Here is a 14938-nt window from a genome sequence, read left to right on the forward strand (position 1 = left end):
TTCTATTGTCAAACAGCACTAATGTTTGGGCTACAATCCTGAATACACTTACCCTGGGAGTAAGTCCCGTTGAACTGAGTAAGACTTACTTATTATTATTTTTATTTTTATTTATTTATATAGCACCATCAATGTACTTCTGAGTAGACATGCATAAGGATCGTAACTATTAGAGAGTCTCACTTTTGAATGTGCGTTCAAGGCTGCTAGTCACATATCTGTTGTATAAGAAAGGTCTGTGTCAAAATAAAAATAAGTTTCCCTTTGTGGAAGTGGCACTAATGCATGTGGTCTGTAAAAGGAAGAAAATGCCCTCTTCCATCATTCTTCAATGCCACCTAAGTTTGTTAATGCAGGTCGCCTCACTCCCTAAAAAAAGACGAATTCTTTTCTAAATTCAAATTAGTGGTGTAAGTGAGGCTGGACTCAGGATTGGAAATTTGTTTCAGGGGCTTGGTAATGCTTGCCTCAAACGAAAGGGATAGAAGCCCCTGAATTCTACTCGAGCTTGATTGATGTCAGAGCTGGAAAAGACTTCCTAGCTAAAATATCTGATCAGGACACTAATGTAGCAGACAAAAGGCCATCCCTGTAGGGGATCCTTTTAGCCAAGGTTCCCCCATGACAGGAGTGGCTTTCCTCCAGTCACTCAGCTGCAGGACTTCAAAGCAGCCCTCTAGCAAACCATGGAGAAACTACAAGAGTCCTCAGTAAGGGATGGAGACTTGCCCCCTACCCTGAGTTTGCCTAAAGGCAACTCTTTCAAACAGCCACCTAGCAAAGCCATGGGAATGTTTCTCCACGATTTGCAAGGGGACCTCTTTAAAGAAATGTCCCCTGGAAAACATGGGATGTTCCAAATATCCACCCACACAGGGGACCCTCTTGCCCCAGGGCTTTCTCCAGGGACAGGTCTTCAAAGTAGCAAAGCAAAGGTAGCATTTCCCCATGACTTTGTCATTGGCTTGCTGCTGTCTCTGGGAGAAATGGAGGGGAGAGAAGCTAATGCACACCACCACAGGAGGTTAGCCTACCCCAAGGGTCCCTCTTGGTGAGTGGGCTTTTGGCCTCAGCCCCCAGTGTTCTGGGGATGGCTCTTCAGAGCAGCCCCTGGTAAAGCTATGGAGAAATGTCTGTTACTTTATATTGGCTGCTTTGAAGAACTGCTCAGAATGCTTCAGCACATAATCAAACTATGCACCGATTTGGAGTAAATAGCTTGGCTCATCTCCAATCCTCTCCAATGCAGTGGGAGCTGAAGGAAGCTCTCCTGCTTCCATTTGGACTACTGTAATGCAATCTATGTGGGGCTACCTTTGAAACCTGTCCATAAATGTCAACTGGTCCACAATGCGATGGCCAGACTGTTGACCAGGGTTGGTTATAGGGAGCATGTGACTCCCTTGTTAGAACAGCTTCACAGGCTACCAGTCTGTTTCCAGGCGGAATTCAAAGTGCTGGATATGACCTATAAAGCCCCATATAGCTTGGGTCCAGGCTATTTGAAATACCACCGTCTTCCATATTAGCCTACCTACTCCTTAAGACTTTCTGGAGAGATCCTTTTCAGTGGCCGCTCTCTGGCTGTGGAACTCCCTGCTGAAGGAGGCTAGGGTTGCTCCTTCTATGCCACCCTTCCACTGACAGGCAAAGACTGCTTTATTCAAGCAGGCCTTTGGTGTGTAAGCCAGTCTGTTGTGCTGGAGGCTAGGTTTTTTTTTTTTTACGGTTGTGTTAAATGTATTCGATGATGATGATGACGACGACGATGACGCTTTAGTGATAACAAGCCGATTTGAGTGCCATTTTTGGTAGAAAAGTGGGGTACAAGTCAAATAAATAAATAATGCATTCAAACCTTTCCTCAAAGGAAAGTAAAAACGAGATGCAGTGCTTCTTTTCACAGTCAATATACCCATTTGTATATATTATATCACTTGCTGGAGAAAAAGAGAGACTTTAGAATGGGGGTGGTCAGAAATCACTCACCATGAAGAATTGCTGTCCATCATGGTTCCAGTCAAGAAGTGAATATGTGGGTGGATGCTGATGCTTAGCCAAATGATTTTTAAGTTCTGCCTCTCCAATGCTTTCATCAATTGTATAAGTTTAGTAACCTATTAAGCAATGAATGTGGATCTTTCTAGTTGGAGTTCATAAATCCTTATTTCGAAGTACACCTGCAAAATAGGTTAAAGTTAAATTGTGCTCATAAGTAATGAGGTTTTTGTGTAAACCTTGTGTAGTCCTCCAGTGTCAAGGCATAAAGCACCTATTCCCATAAAAAGAACTGAGAAAAAGTGGGGGGGGGAGACCAAGATTCAACGAATATGCATGAAATTTAATCAGACTCATATTCTGAGCTATAGTTATCAATGGCAATGGTGTCCCCTAGAGGCAGAAATGCATCTTGCTCTTGCATTTGAGAGTTGTAGTCTCAGTTTGAAACCTAGGACTTGCTTGTCCTTGGTGCACAGAAATTGTAATAATCTGATACTGTACAGTTTTTAGAAATCATTTGGAGAAGTTAATATCTGAACACCTTCTCTTAAACATTTAATTCATCATGCTAAAATAAAACATCATGTAATCCATTTTTTCTTCATTTTTTCCAAGTTTTCAGGAAAAAACCCAAAAAGGCTTCGGAAAAAAAGGGTTTTTCTGGGGGTTTTCTTGGCCTTTACATCTCTAACAGCACTGACCACTAAGCTATGGTCCCTCCTTACCTACATTTCCTCCCTATTAAGACTTGTAAGGCTGTTTATAAAGCAGGGTGGTCAAACTCCCTCTGGTGAGTGGATTCTTAACACTAATATGGGCTGACTTTATGATGCGTGAAGGTACACATGAAGATTTGAATCAAAAGGTTGTGGGTTGGGTCACCAGTGACCTTAAATCACATTTTACGTACATTTTGTGTCTACATCACAACTTTTAATAGAGAGCTTGCTGATAATCAACACAATTGTTAATCCTGTCGCATGGTAGCACATGTTAGTTCTGGATTGCCAGCAGTGCAGAAATGAACAGCGTGCTAGATAATGAACATTGCCAGCCATCATTAAAGACAATGATTAACTTTTCAATAATATTTTTAACAGCGTTCTTCACACTCAGAAAATCTTAGTTGCAAACCTACGATCGTTGATACATTTAATGTTTCAAGAAATGAACTTGGCTTTAAAATGTACAGGCACCCTCTCCCATTTATTTTCTTTTAATTCACAGGCTCACGTTACAGCATGTAAAATTGTAATTAAAACAGAAGTCCCAGAGGGCTGTTGCTTAATATTGCGAACATGACTTATTTTAGGTGTTTGAAATGGAATGAATTAAAAAAAGTGATTGAAAATATGTTAGAATCACAAAGCAGACATTGAGGACTGTGTGCATGCAGAGTAACCTGAGAGCCTGTGTAGGCAGCCAGCCAGGATAAAGAATGCCTTCACTGCTAGTAGGAATATGTAAGGCAAGCAGAGAGGCTCAAACTTGTTGAAATAATAATAGGTTTGGCATTCTCAAGGTTTAGCTAATGCTGCTTCATAATTATCAATGATATAGACATGGAAAGGAGGGGGGAGAAGGATGCTTTTATTAGACCTTGTTAATCCTTCGAAAAATAACCTATAAACTTTCCCTAAAGGGGTCTGAATTTTGTTTTAATGAACCTAACAGGGCAATACTTGTATTTCTTTAAAAGATTGGGGTGTAATCGGCATCCAACTGAAGTCAGTGCTAAAACTCAGCAGTGTTTCATGCAAAGGAAATATTTCTTTCTTTTTCATATTTACACCCCATCATTTTCTTCCAATAAAACAAACAAACAAACTCAAGGCGATTACAGAAAACTATAAAACACAAATGGATATTTGTATTTTGCAAATTGAAGATAAGTGGGAACAATTTACAAACCTCTTCCTGTGAAAGTAATATACTAAGGTCTATGGACATAAGCCAGGAATCTTGGTTAACTTTACTTGTATTCACTTGCCTGTCATTGTAATATATCATCTAAGCAATTGTTATTAAACTGGTTTCAATGTTTTATTCTTCTCTTAATAGGTCAATCTGGCCATCCAACCCCACGTAAAACATCCTGTGCAAACAATAAGAGGGGCAAAATCTGATATCCTTTCTTTGTGTGTTGAAGAATTTCGTTAAATGCCATCAGGATTTTGCCTGAGGGATTTTGGACTGAGTCTAAAGTTGCCACAACTAACATATATATTCTTTTTGCCTTGTGGCATGTAGTCAGGAGAGGCTGGCTTCCTACACATGCCTCTTGTCATTTTTCTACGATCTATGAAGGACAGAAAAAAGAAAAATCATAAATAATTATCAGGACGTAACTCAAACTCTCTTCACAGTGTAACAATGGCCCGTTGTTGGGTTATCAGTGCTCCATCTGGCTCTTGTGCACCCAGAATTAAAACACACACACACACACACACACACTCTTAGACTTCAAGCCTTACGCAAAAATACCTTGAGGAATTTTTGTGGCTCTTTTTTGACCTAGGACACCATTTTGCCGGTGTATTTGCTCACAAAGAGGCCTGCCTTTGATGAGTTTTTTTTTTGTCACGGGCACCCTCTGAAGTTTCAGTGTACTCAAGCACTGGAAAAGCCCTTATTCCAGAGGCTTTGTTTTCTTTGTCGGGCTGTTTATTTTGTTTTCTTCCCACGCGGTTCCCTAGCCTCACTCTGGCAACTGCTTTTCCGCATGAATTGCATTCCTCAGGGGCCGCAAGTCTCCTAATTCTTCCAGTCGATTTGGTTCCTGCCTGCATGATTAGGCCACCATGGCTCCAACCCGCTACTGGTCTGTGCCAAGGAAGCAAACTGCTTGTTAAGTGTCTTAAACATAAAGGCCGAAGTACATTTTTTTAAAAAAACTTCATTAGCACATCAGGCTCTGCTTTACTCCATTTTAATAGCACGTGCATTACTTGAACCTTCATTTGCTTTAGGAAATTGGTTGTGGGCTAATTTACACATTTTGTTTTCCACCTTAAAAAGATGTTAAGCCAATCACCTTGGGAACCCAGTATTGTGAAGGGATTCACCAGGCAGTAACTAGCTGCTCTTGTCCAGCAACTCTTATTTTTACTTTGTAAACACTAGAAGAAAAGTAGGAAGATAAAGGAAACTCCATTATCTCTAATACTGCCAGGTGCACATTGGCAGGGCACCAGAGTGTGTGGTGTGAGCCCATCTGAAAAATAGCATCCCACATCTGCCCAGTTTTATACTGGTTTTCCATCCAAAAATATATATATAAAAATAGATTAAAACAGCTTTTTCCAACCTCTCACAATCCAGATGTTTTGGACTACAACTCCCAGCATTCTTGACCCTTGGTCATGCAGGCTGGGGCTGATGGGAGTTGGTCCAAAATATATGGAGGGCACCTAGTTGGGGAAGTCTGGATTAAAAATTGAAACACTAGACCTCTGCAGCACTTCATTTTGGATTACACCGTTTAAAGTGATCTTCAGATTGTTGATTCTGAGTTAGCCACACTAAAATTAATGGAGCTACTCTTACCAAAAAGAAACTGACAGGACTGCAGTTGTGAGCCAAACTGCCTGTTGGATCATAATGCCATTCTGAGGTAATGGCGCAGCAGTTAACAAAAAATTATATATATTTATAGTGGCACCAAGCCTGTTAGAAATGAAACCTAATGGAAACTTACATATAAGCTCATAAAATCAAATTTATTTTAAGTTGTAATAAAAATGCCATGTGAGGAAATTAATTGGCCTCAAAAGACAATTTCATTGGAGAACATTGGTGAAAGTAGAGATGCTGCAAATATCCATTTTTTTCCCTGCTTTGGATGTGAAAGCTACTTTAAAAATTGCTGTTGCAAATAAGTGTTCTGAATATGTAGCAGAATGGAGATTATTTTTGTGAGATCTGCGAAGTGGAGGAGGTAGGGGAAGAAGCAAAAAAGAAGAAGAAGAAGGATTTGCAAGCTGATGTGCAGTTAAGCCAACTTCAATTATTAATGTATATAACATATGCAACGGTGGGCATGTCTAGATGAGGGCTTATCCCAGGCATTGCCCCAGGATCGTCCCTGAGCATCCACATGATGCACAGGGGATCCCGGGGCAGGGAGGGATGAACCCTACCTTCCCCGGGATTACCGGGACAGCTTTTATCCCGACTTTTCCAGCGGTCTCAGGATTGTCCTGAGACCACAAGATGTGTGGACAGCCAGCCCAGCTTCGTCCTGGCTCCTCGTGAGTAAACGCGAGGAGCTGGGAACCGGGCATAGGGCATGGAGCTCCTCCATGCCCATCGGGTGGGGGGAGCGGGATCTTTTTTTTAAAAAACAACACTTACCTTTATCGTTGGAGTGCTCGTGCACTCATCTTCAATAAAAAACAAAATGGTGGGTGCGACGTCCTCCTCCCTCCCGGGAGGTCACATGCTGTGTATGGACTGAGGGGGAGGATCTCGCAATCACCATATCGCAAGATCCTCCCCCCTTCCCTGCCCAATGATTCAGCTCTGCATCATACTGACTAGAAAGCTGTGTTTACTTTCAATTGGAGAACACTATACACTATTAAGTTGACCACAAAGAATAATACATGCACATGGGATTGGGTCCAAGATCTGCCTTCCATGAAAGGAAGGGTGCCTCTCACAGAAGGCCTTTCGGCCTGATTTTTGCATATCCCCTCTCCCACACAACTCACCCTATTCAACAGGATCTCCTGACTCTCTCTGTTGCATCTTCAGGGGGGCTGGAGGGGCTGCTGAGGGAAGGAGGGTTTGGGGAATCCACTTCCACCAATGCAGTTGATCCAGCTTAAATCTGGATCCAGCCCACAATGTGCCCATATGAGTTAAGTCTCTATGGCACACATATATAGTTTTGCAGATTAATATCCGAAACATGTGATGTCAGCATGTGTGGGAAGGCAGAAATACACACCGAAATAAAGGATCTAGTATGCGGATTCCTTAAGCAAACAAGGGGGAAAGAGCCAGTGGTTGTATGCCACTTGCAGCAGTATATTTGTGCAGATGCCTCGCACAGCCACTCTTGAGTGTGAGACTTCATGATTAATGGTGTTTATTCTTGACAGAAGCCTCCTTTATTTATCTCCAATACAGTTTAGCGATTTTATCAGTCACCTGAATGAAAAATATTCAGTCATACCAATATTGCAGTGTAAATTGAGTAGAGTCACTTTTTATTATATCTTTCAGCCTTATCATCTGCACAGTAATTTTCTAGCAAGGGGTTTTGATATAGAAAGGCAGGATTTAGCTGTACTTGACAGAAAGCCTCTTCAATTTCCCCTAAAAGTTCAGGCTGCTCTTAGAAATGTATGTATTAAAAAAAAAAAAGCCTCCACTCTTATCCAAGCAATTTCAGGATTTGAAAGAATAAAGAAGATAAAATGCAGAGACCTGGATGTGAGAAATGCTGTTAATTTGGAAACATCTAATGGTTGGGAAGTCAATGTGAAAGGTTCTTTAGTGTTTAAATATGTGGCTTAGTACAAGAGTGTCTCTCCCCCTTTCTTTTATGTTTGCATGGCTACATAGTTCTGCTTTCTTCTAATCAATCACCATCCACCTCCAATCAACATCCAGGCAGACCCTATCGTTCATCTGGGGGTGTAATTTCAGAGTTGAAGACTCTAATGACCACATACAGCACATCAGTTGCTCAGATAATGGCCAGTGAGTCTCCCAAAAATTGTTGGGGTGGAATTTTTGTCTTTCTCCCAGTGCATTAGTGAAATTGAAGGGCATCTTAAACAAATGCCTATTAAATTAGCTTAGGTTAGAAGCATTAAGTGAGAGAAGGTTGGTGACATTTCTTTGACCCTCTCTTTTTTGGGGGTGGTGGTATTATATGTCTGTACACTAATGTAGTCTTGACAGGCTGTTTAAACACATCAAGAGGCTTCAAGGGGATAAAACAATGCACTAGCATATTGCAGAAAAGAAAAGAAAAGCCATTGCACACACAAGCTCATTTCAATATATATCCTGTCATATAACAACGTACAGTTCTCAAACTCTGGTTAACAAAGAGCCTTTTCAGCCCTGTTGTTACTGTGATTGAATCATGGTGAATTGCATAGTGTCACGTTCTAACCCACTGGAGGGGGCAAGTGTGAATTATACCAATTCTTCTGAGCTCAGTGCACAAAACATTTGAGCAGTTGTTGTCATTTAACTTTAGGCTGAGTTGTTAAAAACAACTACTACCACTAATAGATACAAACTGCCTATTAGCATTAAAAAAAAAAGTCATCTCTCGATTCAAGGAACTCAGAACACTTCACATATGGTTTCCAGGTGGTCTCCTATCCAGGCAGCTTATAATGCTAGACCTGTTTAGCTTAATTTTAGAAAAGTTTCTCATGCCTTTAGACCATAGGTTAGAAATCAGAGGGATTGGAGATATAATGTGCTGGAACAATCTTCGTGGAACTAAGGCAGGAAAAAAACTAAAGGTTCAAAATGGAGTTTGTTACATTGTTAAATACTACTTTGACCTGATCGACTGTGGCCATGTCTACACCAGCCGTTCATTCCAGAAGCCTGCTTCCAGCCCAGCCGGAACGGCTTGGGGTGGGGGGCGGCTTTTGCTGGTGGGAAGGAGGGGGAAGAAAGACGCTGCACGTGCAAAGGCATGTGGGCAGCGTGAGCTGTAGGCGGGGCAGAGCACATGAAGCCCGGCCCTTTTCACGTCTTGGCTCCCACCCTCCCTCCCTTTAACTAGTATGGGATTAGCCAGTCGCCCCCTTTGGAGGAGGGGCTGAGTAGGAATTTTACCTGCCATGGATCGTAGTGTACAGGTTGTTTGCCTACTCCATACTGGAGATCCTCCCAGAGTGCAGGACACGGAATAATGGGCTCGAGTTAAAGGAAGCCAGATTCCAGCTGGATATCAGGAAAAACTTCCTGACTGTTAGAGCAGTATGACAATGGAACCAGTTGCCTGTTGAGGTTGTGGGCTCTCCCACACTAGAGGCCTTCAAGAGGCAGCTGGACAACCATCTGTCAGGGATGCTTTAGGGTGGATTCCTGCATTGAGCAGGGGGTTGGACTCGATGGCCTTGTAGGCCCCTTCCAACTCTGCTATTCTATGATTCTATGGAATTACGATTAGCAGAGGGTGAGTAAATAAGTGGATTAGATTGGATTGACAGGGGTGTGTGAGAATTTGCACTCTATTACAATAGTGCTGGTGAGCCCTCTGGCACCTTTTGGTGATTGGCATATCCGGAGGTCTTGCTCCTCAGGGGCTGTGCAGCTCTTGTGTCAGGATATGGTTTGCCTTTGGGGACCCTCCTGTCTCATCTACTCGGAGCTCTGCAGCACTGAGTGGGGATGACACAGGCTTGAATAAGGGGGTGGGTTTACCCGACCCTGTGTTCAAGGGAGTGGCTCGAACGCTCTAATAGATTCCCGCACTTTCACATGCAGATCCAGGGAGGGATAAAGTTCCCTTATGTAAATAAAAAGCCCCTAGTTTCCCAAGCTCTGGTGTCTGTGTCTTTATTCCATGCTGCCTTCTTGCAATAATATCGCAGTTGCCCCTACTGGGCCACATGATGCACAGCTCCTCCTGTGGTGATCTCGAGACGACCACTCAGTTTTCCCAGGATATCACTGACTGGTTTTGTAGTGGCTTTTCTGGCTCTCTCGCCACAATCCCAAGGCTGGTGTGCCCCCCCCCCCCTTTGCGAAGCTGTTGCTGTTCGGCGCAAGCTCCTGGTACAGTGAACGGCCAATCCGCTGTCAGAGGAGTTTGCGTGGGCAATGGCATGTTTCATTGCTGAGTTTCTTTCTTCTTTTTACACACAGTATCTATTCCTCCTCCCCTGTGTTGCTGTGTGTCTGTGCTGGTGTGCATCTTATTTATTTAATACATTTATATCCCACCTTTTTTCCTCCAAGGAACCCAAGGCAGCGTACATAATCCTCCTCCTCCTCTCCATTTTATCCTCACAACAACAATCCTGTGAGGCAAGTTGGGATGAGAGTCTGTGACGGACCAAAGTCATCCAGTGGGTTTCCATGGCCGAGTGGGGGCTAGAACCTGGATCTCCTGACTCCCAGTCCAACACCTTAGCCACTACACCACACTGGCTCTCTTGGAGGAGGTATTTAAAAGATAATAATCCATGCCCAGTCCCCATCTGTCCAGTCCCACCCACTTCTCCCAATACCCATTCAGAACCGCTGTCATGGGGCACACATTCTTCTGCAACAGCTCCCCTTTACTTGCGGGAAACCTCCCTCACATGTGCCCCGTGAGCGATGATCCCGGAAGTGGGAAACCTGGCAATTATCTCTCCTCAGTTGTGAAAGGGCCGTAGGTATAGATTAGCCCTGGGTGAACATAATGCTGGACTAGATTGACCCTTGGACTGATCCAGCATGGTGTTTCTTATGTTCACTTTTAAACCACACTGATTTTAATAGGAGAGTTAACTATGTGTTTAAGCCTCTTCCATGCAAGTCAATGGGACTCAAAGGTGCCCGTTTTGCTTGGATCATATCCCTTGTGGTTTTATGTTTATGTTTTATTTCCCCCTTCAAGTAGGTTAGAGTCCAGCCTTCCCCAACCTGGCACCCTCCAGATGTGTTAGACTGCAACTCCCAGCCAGCATATTCAAGTGCCACATTGGCTGGGAATGACAGGACTTGCAGTCCACATCTGGAGGGTGCCAGGTTGGGAAGGTAGGGTTTGATCAAGGCAAGGGAGATTTGGTAGGTGGCTTGTTGTTTGAGACCTACTAAATCTTGGCACTCTATCTGCTCCTCAACAAAAACAAATAATGCATCCTATTCTCATCGTCACAAATATTTACCAGGGCACTAACCAACTAAATCAATGAAGAGCAGCAGGGATCATCTACAGCTTAGCAGGAGGAGGAGGAAGTCTTCATTGCACGCGAGGTAGGACAGAACCCAGGGCCTCCCAGCCAGTCTACTTAACCACAACCCGGTGCTATTGCTATGTCCAGAGGTTTGAGTTGGGCTCATAAACATAATGAGAATGGCTCCCTAAATTCTTAACTTTATAAATTATAAAAGTTGGAATTCATTTTATTTGCCTCCTGGTTTTTGGCCATATGCTGAAGTCATGTTGTTTACAAGGCTTTTTCTGCAAACGGTGAAGGCTAGCAAAATTATTTTAAGGGAAAGCTGAGATTTGCATGATATTATCAAGAATCCCCAAAGTCATAGAAAAGTGCTATATTTTGCTTTAGTGGCTCAGATTTTAAGGCAGGAAGCAGTTAGTTAGCTTGCAAACCAATATCTCAGAGCCCACAAATGCATGACTGTGAATCAAGACAACCTTTGGCATGTTATATATTATCTGAAGTTGATTAAAGCTTTGTTTACATTTCATCAGGGTCTAATTGCCTACATGTATAATGTAGCCCTCTGTCCTGAAAACCTGTGATTGCGCCCCTGTCCTGTTGTTATAAAAGTCTACCATTGGAAAGGAGTGGGAATGTGTACACAGAACCTTCCCCTTGCACCTCTGACTTCCCCAATCTGCTCAATTGGGGTTCCTGATCATGCAGAGTAACCATGCATGGTCAAAACCGGTTACAGTTCTTCAGACCTTCCACTTCAGCTCAGAAAGATTGGATTGGAGGGGCAGGGCACCCATCCCCACTCCCCTCCATGAGTAGAGTTTTATAGCGCCTGAACAGGGAAGCATCAAGTGACTTTGGACTACAAATTTATATTGGCCCAGTTCAGAAGACACCTTAAACCACGATGGTTAAGGCTTTTTGGTTAATAACAACAACAAAAAGCCTTAACCATGATGGTTAAGGCCTTAACCACCGTGGTTTAAGGTGTCTTCTGAACAGAGCCATTCAGTTTAGGCCAGTTTATATATTCAGCAGAAAATCAACAAGTCAAGCTTCCCCATGTTAGGCTGCAGGTGTATGTGGAAGCTGTTAAATAAACTTCAGTCCAGAGTTATTTGCAGTGGTGTATCAGATGGTATTTCACAGCCTATATTTTCTATAGCATTTCTTCATTGCATTACAAATTGTCCTCTGCCAGGACGACCTCAGGACCCAAGTCTATCAACCCAAACCCATAAGGCTTAAGCCCCTTCATGGTGTTCCTATTTGCCTTTTATATATACCATCTGATATGGTTCTACTCTTTCCACCCACCAGATCCATGTTCTGCAACCAGTGCCAATTACCTTTTGCTGTTCTGTAAACTTAATTCTGCTTCCAGTCATTGAAAATGTAGCAAATTTTTTGGGGTCAAGTGTTGGAATACTACACTAAAGGAGAACTAGAAATCAAGGGAGGAAAGAATATGATTTTGGGGAAAGTGAATAGTAGCTGTGGAAGGGTGAGAGAATACAGAAGTCTGTTGTGGGAAAGTAGAAGTTCTGCCCGGCCAGTTTTCTTTTGGGATATTTGATTAGACATATTTGGCCTAAAAGACGACAACAACATTTTATATAGCACCAGGAATATGCAAATAGATGTTGAATCATCATAAACCCTATTTGGGTGTTATCCCCTCACAAGGCCGGTTCGCATATCACAGTAAGCACAGGCCTGGTGCTGCCATAGAGGCAACTCAGGCGGCTGCCTAGGGCACCAAGCAAACGAGGGTGCTGAACAGCGTACCCGGAAGCTGCTCTCTTACAGCGGCTTCCGGGTGTGCTGTTCCAAAGCCGCCGCCCCAGCCTCTGCCCAACCCCAGCGTCCTGGCTCCTTCGAAGCCAGGATGCTGGGGTTGGAGGCGGAGGCTTCAGTACGGCGTGCCAAGAAGCCACTTCCAGGCACGCCGCTTCAAAGCCTCTGCCCCGTCCCCCAACCCCAGCGTCCTGGCTTCAAAGCTGGGAGCGGGAGGGAGCGGGCGGTGAGTGGGCGAGCAAGGGGGGAGCCGTAGCGGTGAGCGAGCGGGGGCGGCGGGCGAGCGATGGGGGGAGCCGGAACGTGTGAGCGAGGGGAGAGCCAGAGCAGGTGGGGGCAGCGGGTGGGCGGACGAGTGAGCGAGCGGGTGGGCAGGCGAGTGAGGGGGCGGTGAGTGAGTGAGCGGGGCGGCGGCTTCAGAACGCGCCTGCCTAGGGCGCAATATAGTCTGGTGCTGGCCCTGAGTAAGCAACCATGGATTAATTAACCTGCAGGGCTCCGCAGTGTGCACTGCCTGCCATTTTTAATATGGAAGCTGTGATGGGTGTGTGCTGTGGCTTGTTGTGTCATGAGAACTTGGGCAGTTTGGGTTATTTGAGGGTTAAACAATCCTCGGATAACCCTAGAACTGGCCCTACCCAGTTGGCCTTTCCGTCCGATTTCCCTGTTGGCTAGCCTTACTCTCCACTTTCCTCGTGTTATGGGGAGGGGAGCTCTGAAGGTTTCCCTGTTTTATGCATTTAGGCTCCCCCACCATGAAGAACCCTGATTGTCCATGGTTCTACATCACAAGGGGGAGCTTGCACGCATAGATCAGGTTCCCATCATTAGGTCTTCCCCTCCAACGCGTGGACGACCAAGGGCAGCAGACACAGATCCATTCTCCAAGTCACACAGTTATAATCACATGAGAAGGGGTAACACCAGAATAGGGGCATTAATATAATGAACAGTGTGGTGTAGTTCTAGTCCCCACTCAGCCATGTAGTTCACTGGGTGACTTTGGGTCAGTCATTAACATAAAGACATTGAAACTTTCTCCTCTGAAGTAAGTAGACCATGATATCAGTCATACAAAATTCTTGCTTGATCATCTCATCTAGTTTACAAATGAATTCTCATCCAGTTTACAAATGCTTTTCTGACAGGTAATCTAGAAATGATTCTAACGCAACACTGGTGACCAGGTGAACGGATGTTTACAATCCTGGGTTATGAACAAATCAACATTATTTTTACCCTGTCCAAATCTTACCAGACTATAAATCTTTAGGCAGGACTTGCCATACTTTACATAGGCACACACTTAGTTTTATATGAGTCACAGTAATGAATGTCTTAGCAATGAGCATAATAGACCTTTTTTTCCTAAATGGAAGAAGCCATCTTTAATGCACACTCTTTGCCTGATTAGTGGTAAGAATCCCACCATGGGACTCTGCTTTTTTAAAGCGCATGTTCATAATTTCTCCTCCCTCAAAACCCCTTAAAATAATTCTTAAAGTCAGCAACATCAAAGGAATTTGCTGCCCTTGGTGGCTCTCTCAGCTGCTGCCCGTGACTTTACTGTGTCTGTGCTAAATTAATTGGACAAAACAGGGCCAAAAAGCATTTAGTTGAGGTCAGCCAGTTGGGGTACTGCACGTTCATGACAGGCTTAATCACTGCCTTTGCCAAGGAATGAACGCTTTGGCTGAGGCCAATCTAACCGTTCCCGATGAGAATGGTTTCTCTGCACAGGTTTGCAATGTTGATGCTGCAAATAGTGTTGTCATGCAAAAGGTAACTCACCATGGAAGTGTGGTGACAAGGGCCATTGGCACACAGATTATTTCCTTTCTGAAACGTTCCTCAAAATGCTTGGTGAACACCTGGGTTTGGGTCTTCTCTCTTATTTTCTTACCGTTTCACAGTTTGATATAAAAAATAATGGCCCTTCTCACTTGGCAAGTGGTGTGGTTAATTACTGAATTCTTGGATCTGGCTCCACAATGGTTTGCTTTGCCCCGCTGAAAAACAAACATATGGAAAACCTTTGATCCATTGTCAGCTAGTTGTGAAATTGCCCAATCAAATAAGCATCTACTAAAGCTGTCTTGTAGTAGTTAGCAAACTTGGGATCAGCTGGCTACAATTTGTTTCTAATTGAAGCTGAACAGTTACAATAAGGGTGAGCTAAGAAGTCAAGGAAAGACATGAAATATTTTAATTATTATATTATTGTTGTACTTAAAAGCATTTTTACCCCCACTCTCCAACTGAAAAGT

The 14938-nt window shown here is 43.7% G+C and overlaps 1 protein-coding gene across 1 annotated transcript in view; it reads left to right on the forward strand.

Moving 5' to 3' along the window:
* Nucleotides 1–14938, forward strand: part of GLI3 (GLI family zinc finger 3) — a 258888-nt gene that overhangs the window by 148826 nt on the left and 95124 nt on the right. The window lies entirely within an intron of this gene.

This window comes from Elgaria multicarinata, chromosome 1, assembly GCF_023053635.1.
Source record: "Elgaria multicarinata webbii isolate HBS135686 ecotype San Diego chromosome 1, rElgMul1.1.pri, whole genome shotgun sequence".
Taxonomy (NCBI): Eukaryota; Metazoa; Chordata; class Lepidosauria; order Squamata; family Anguidae; genus Elgaria; species Elgaria multicarinata.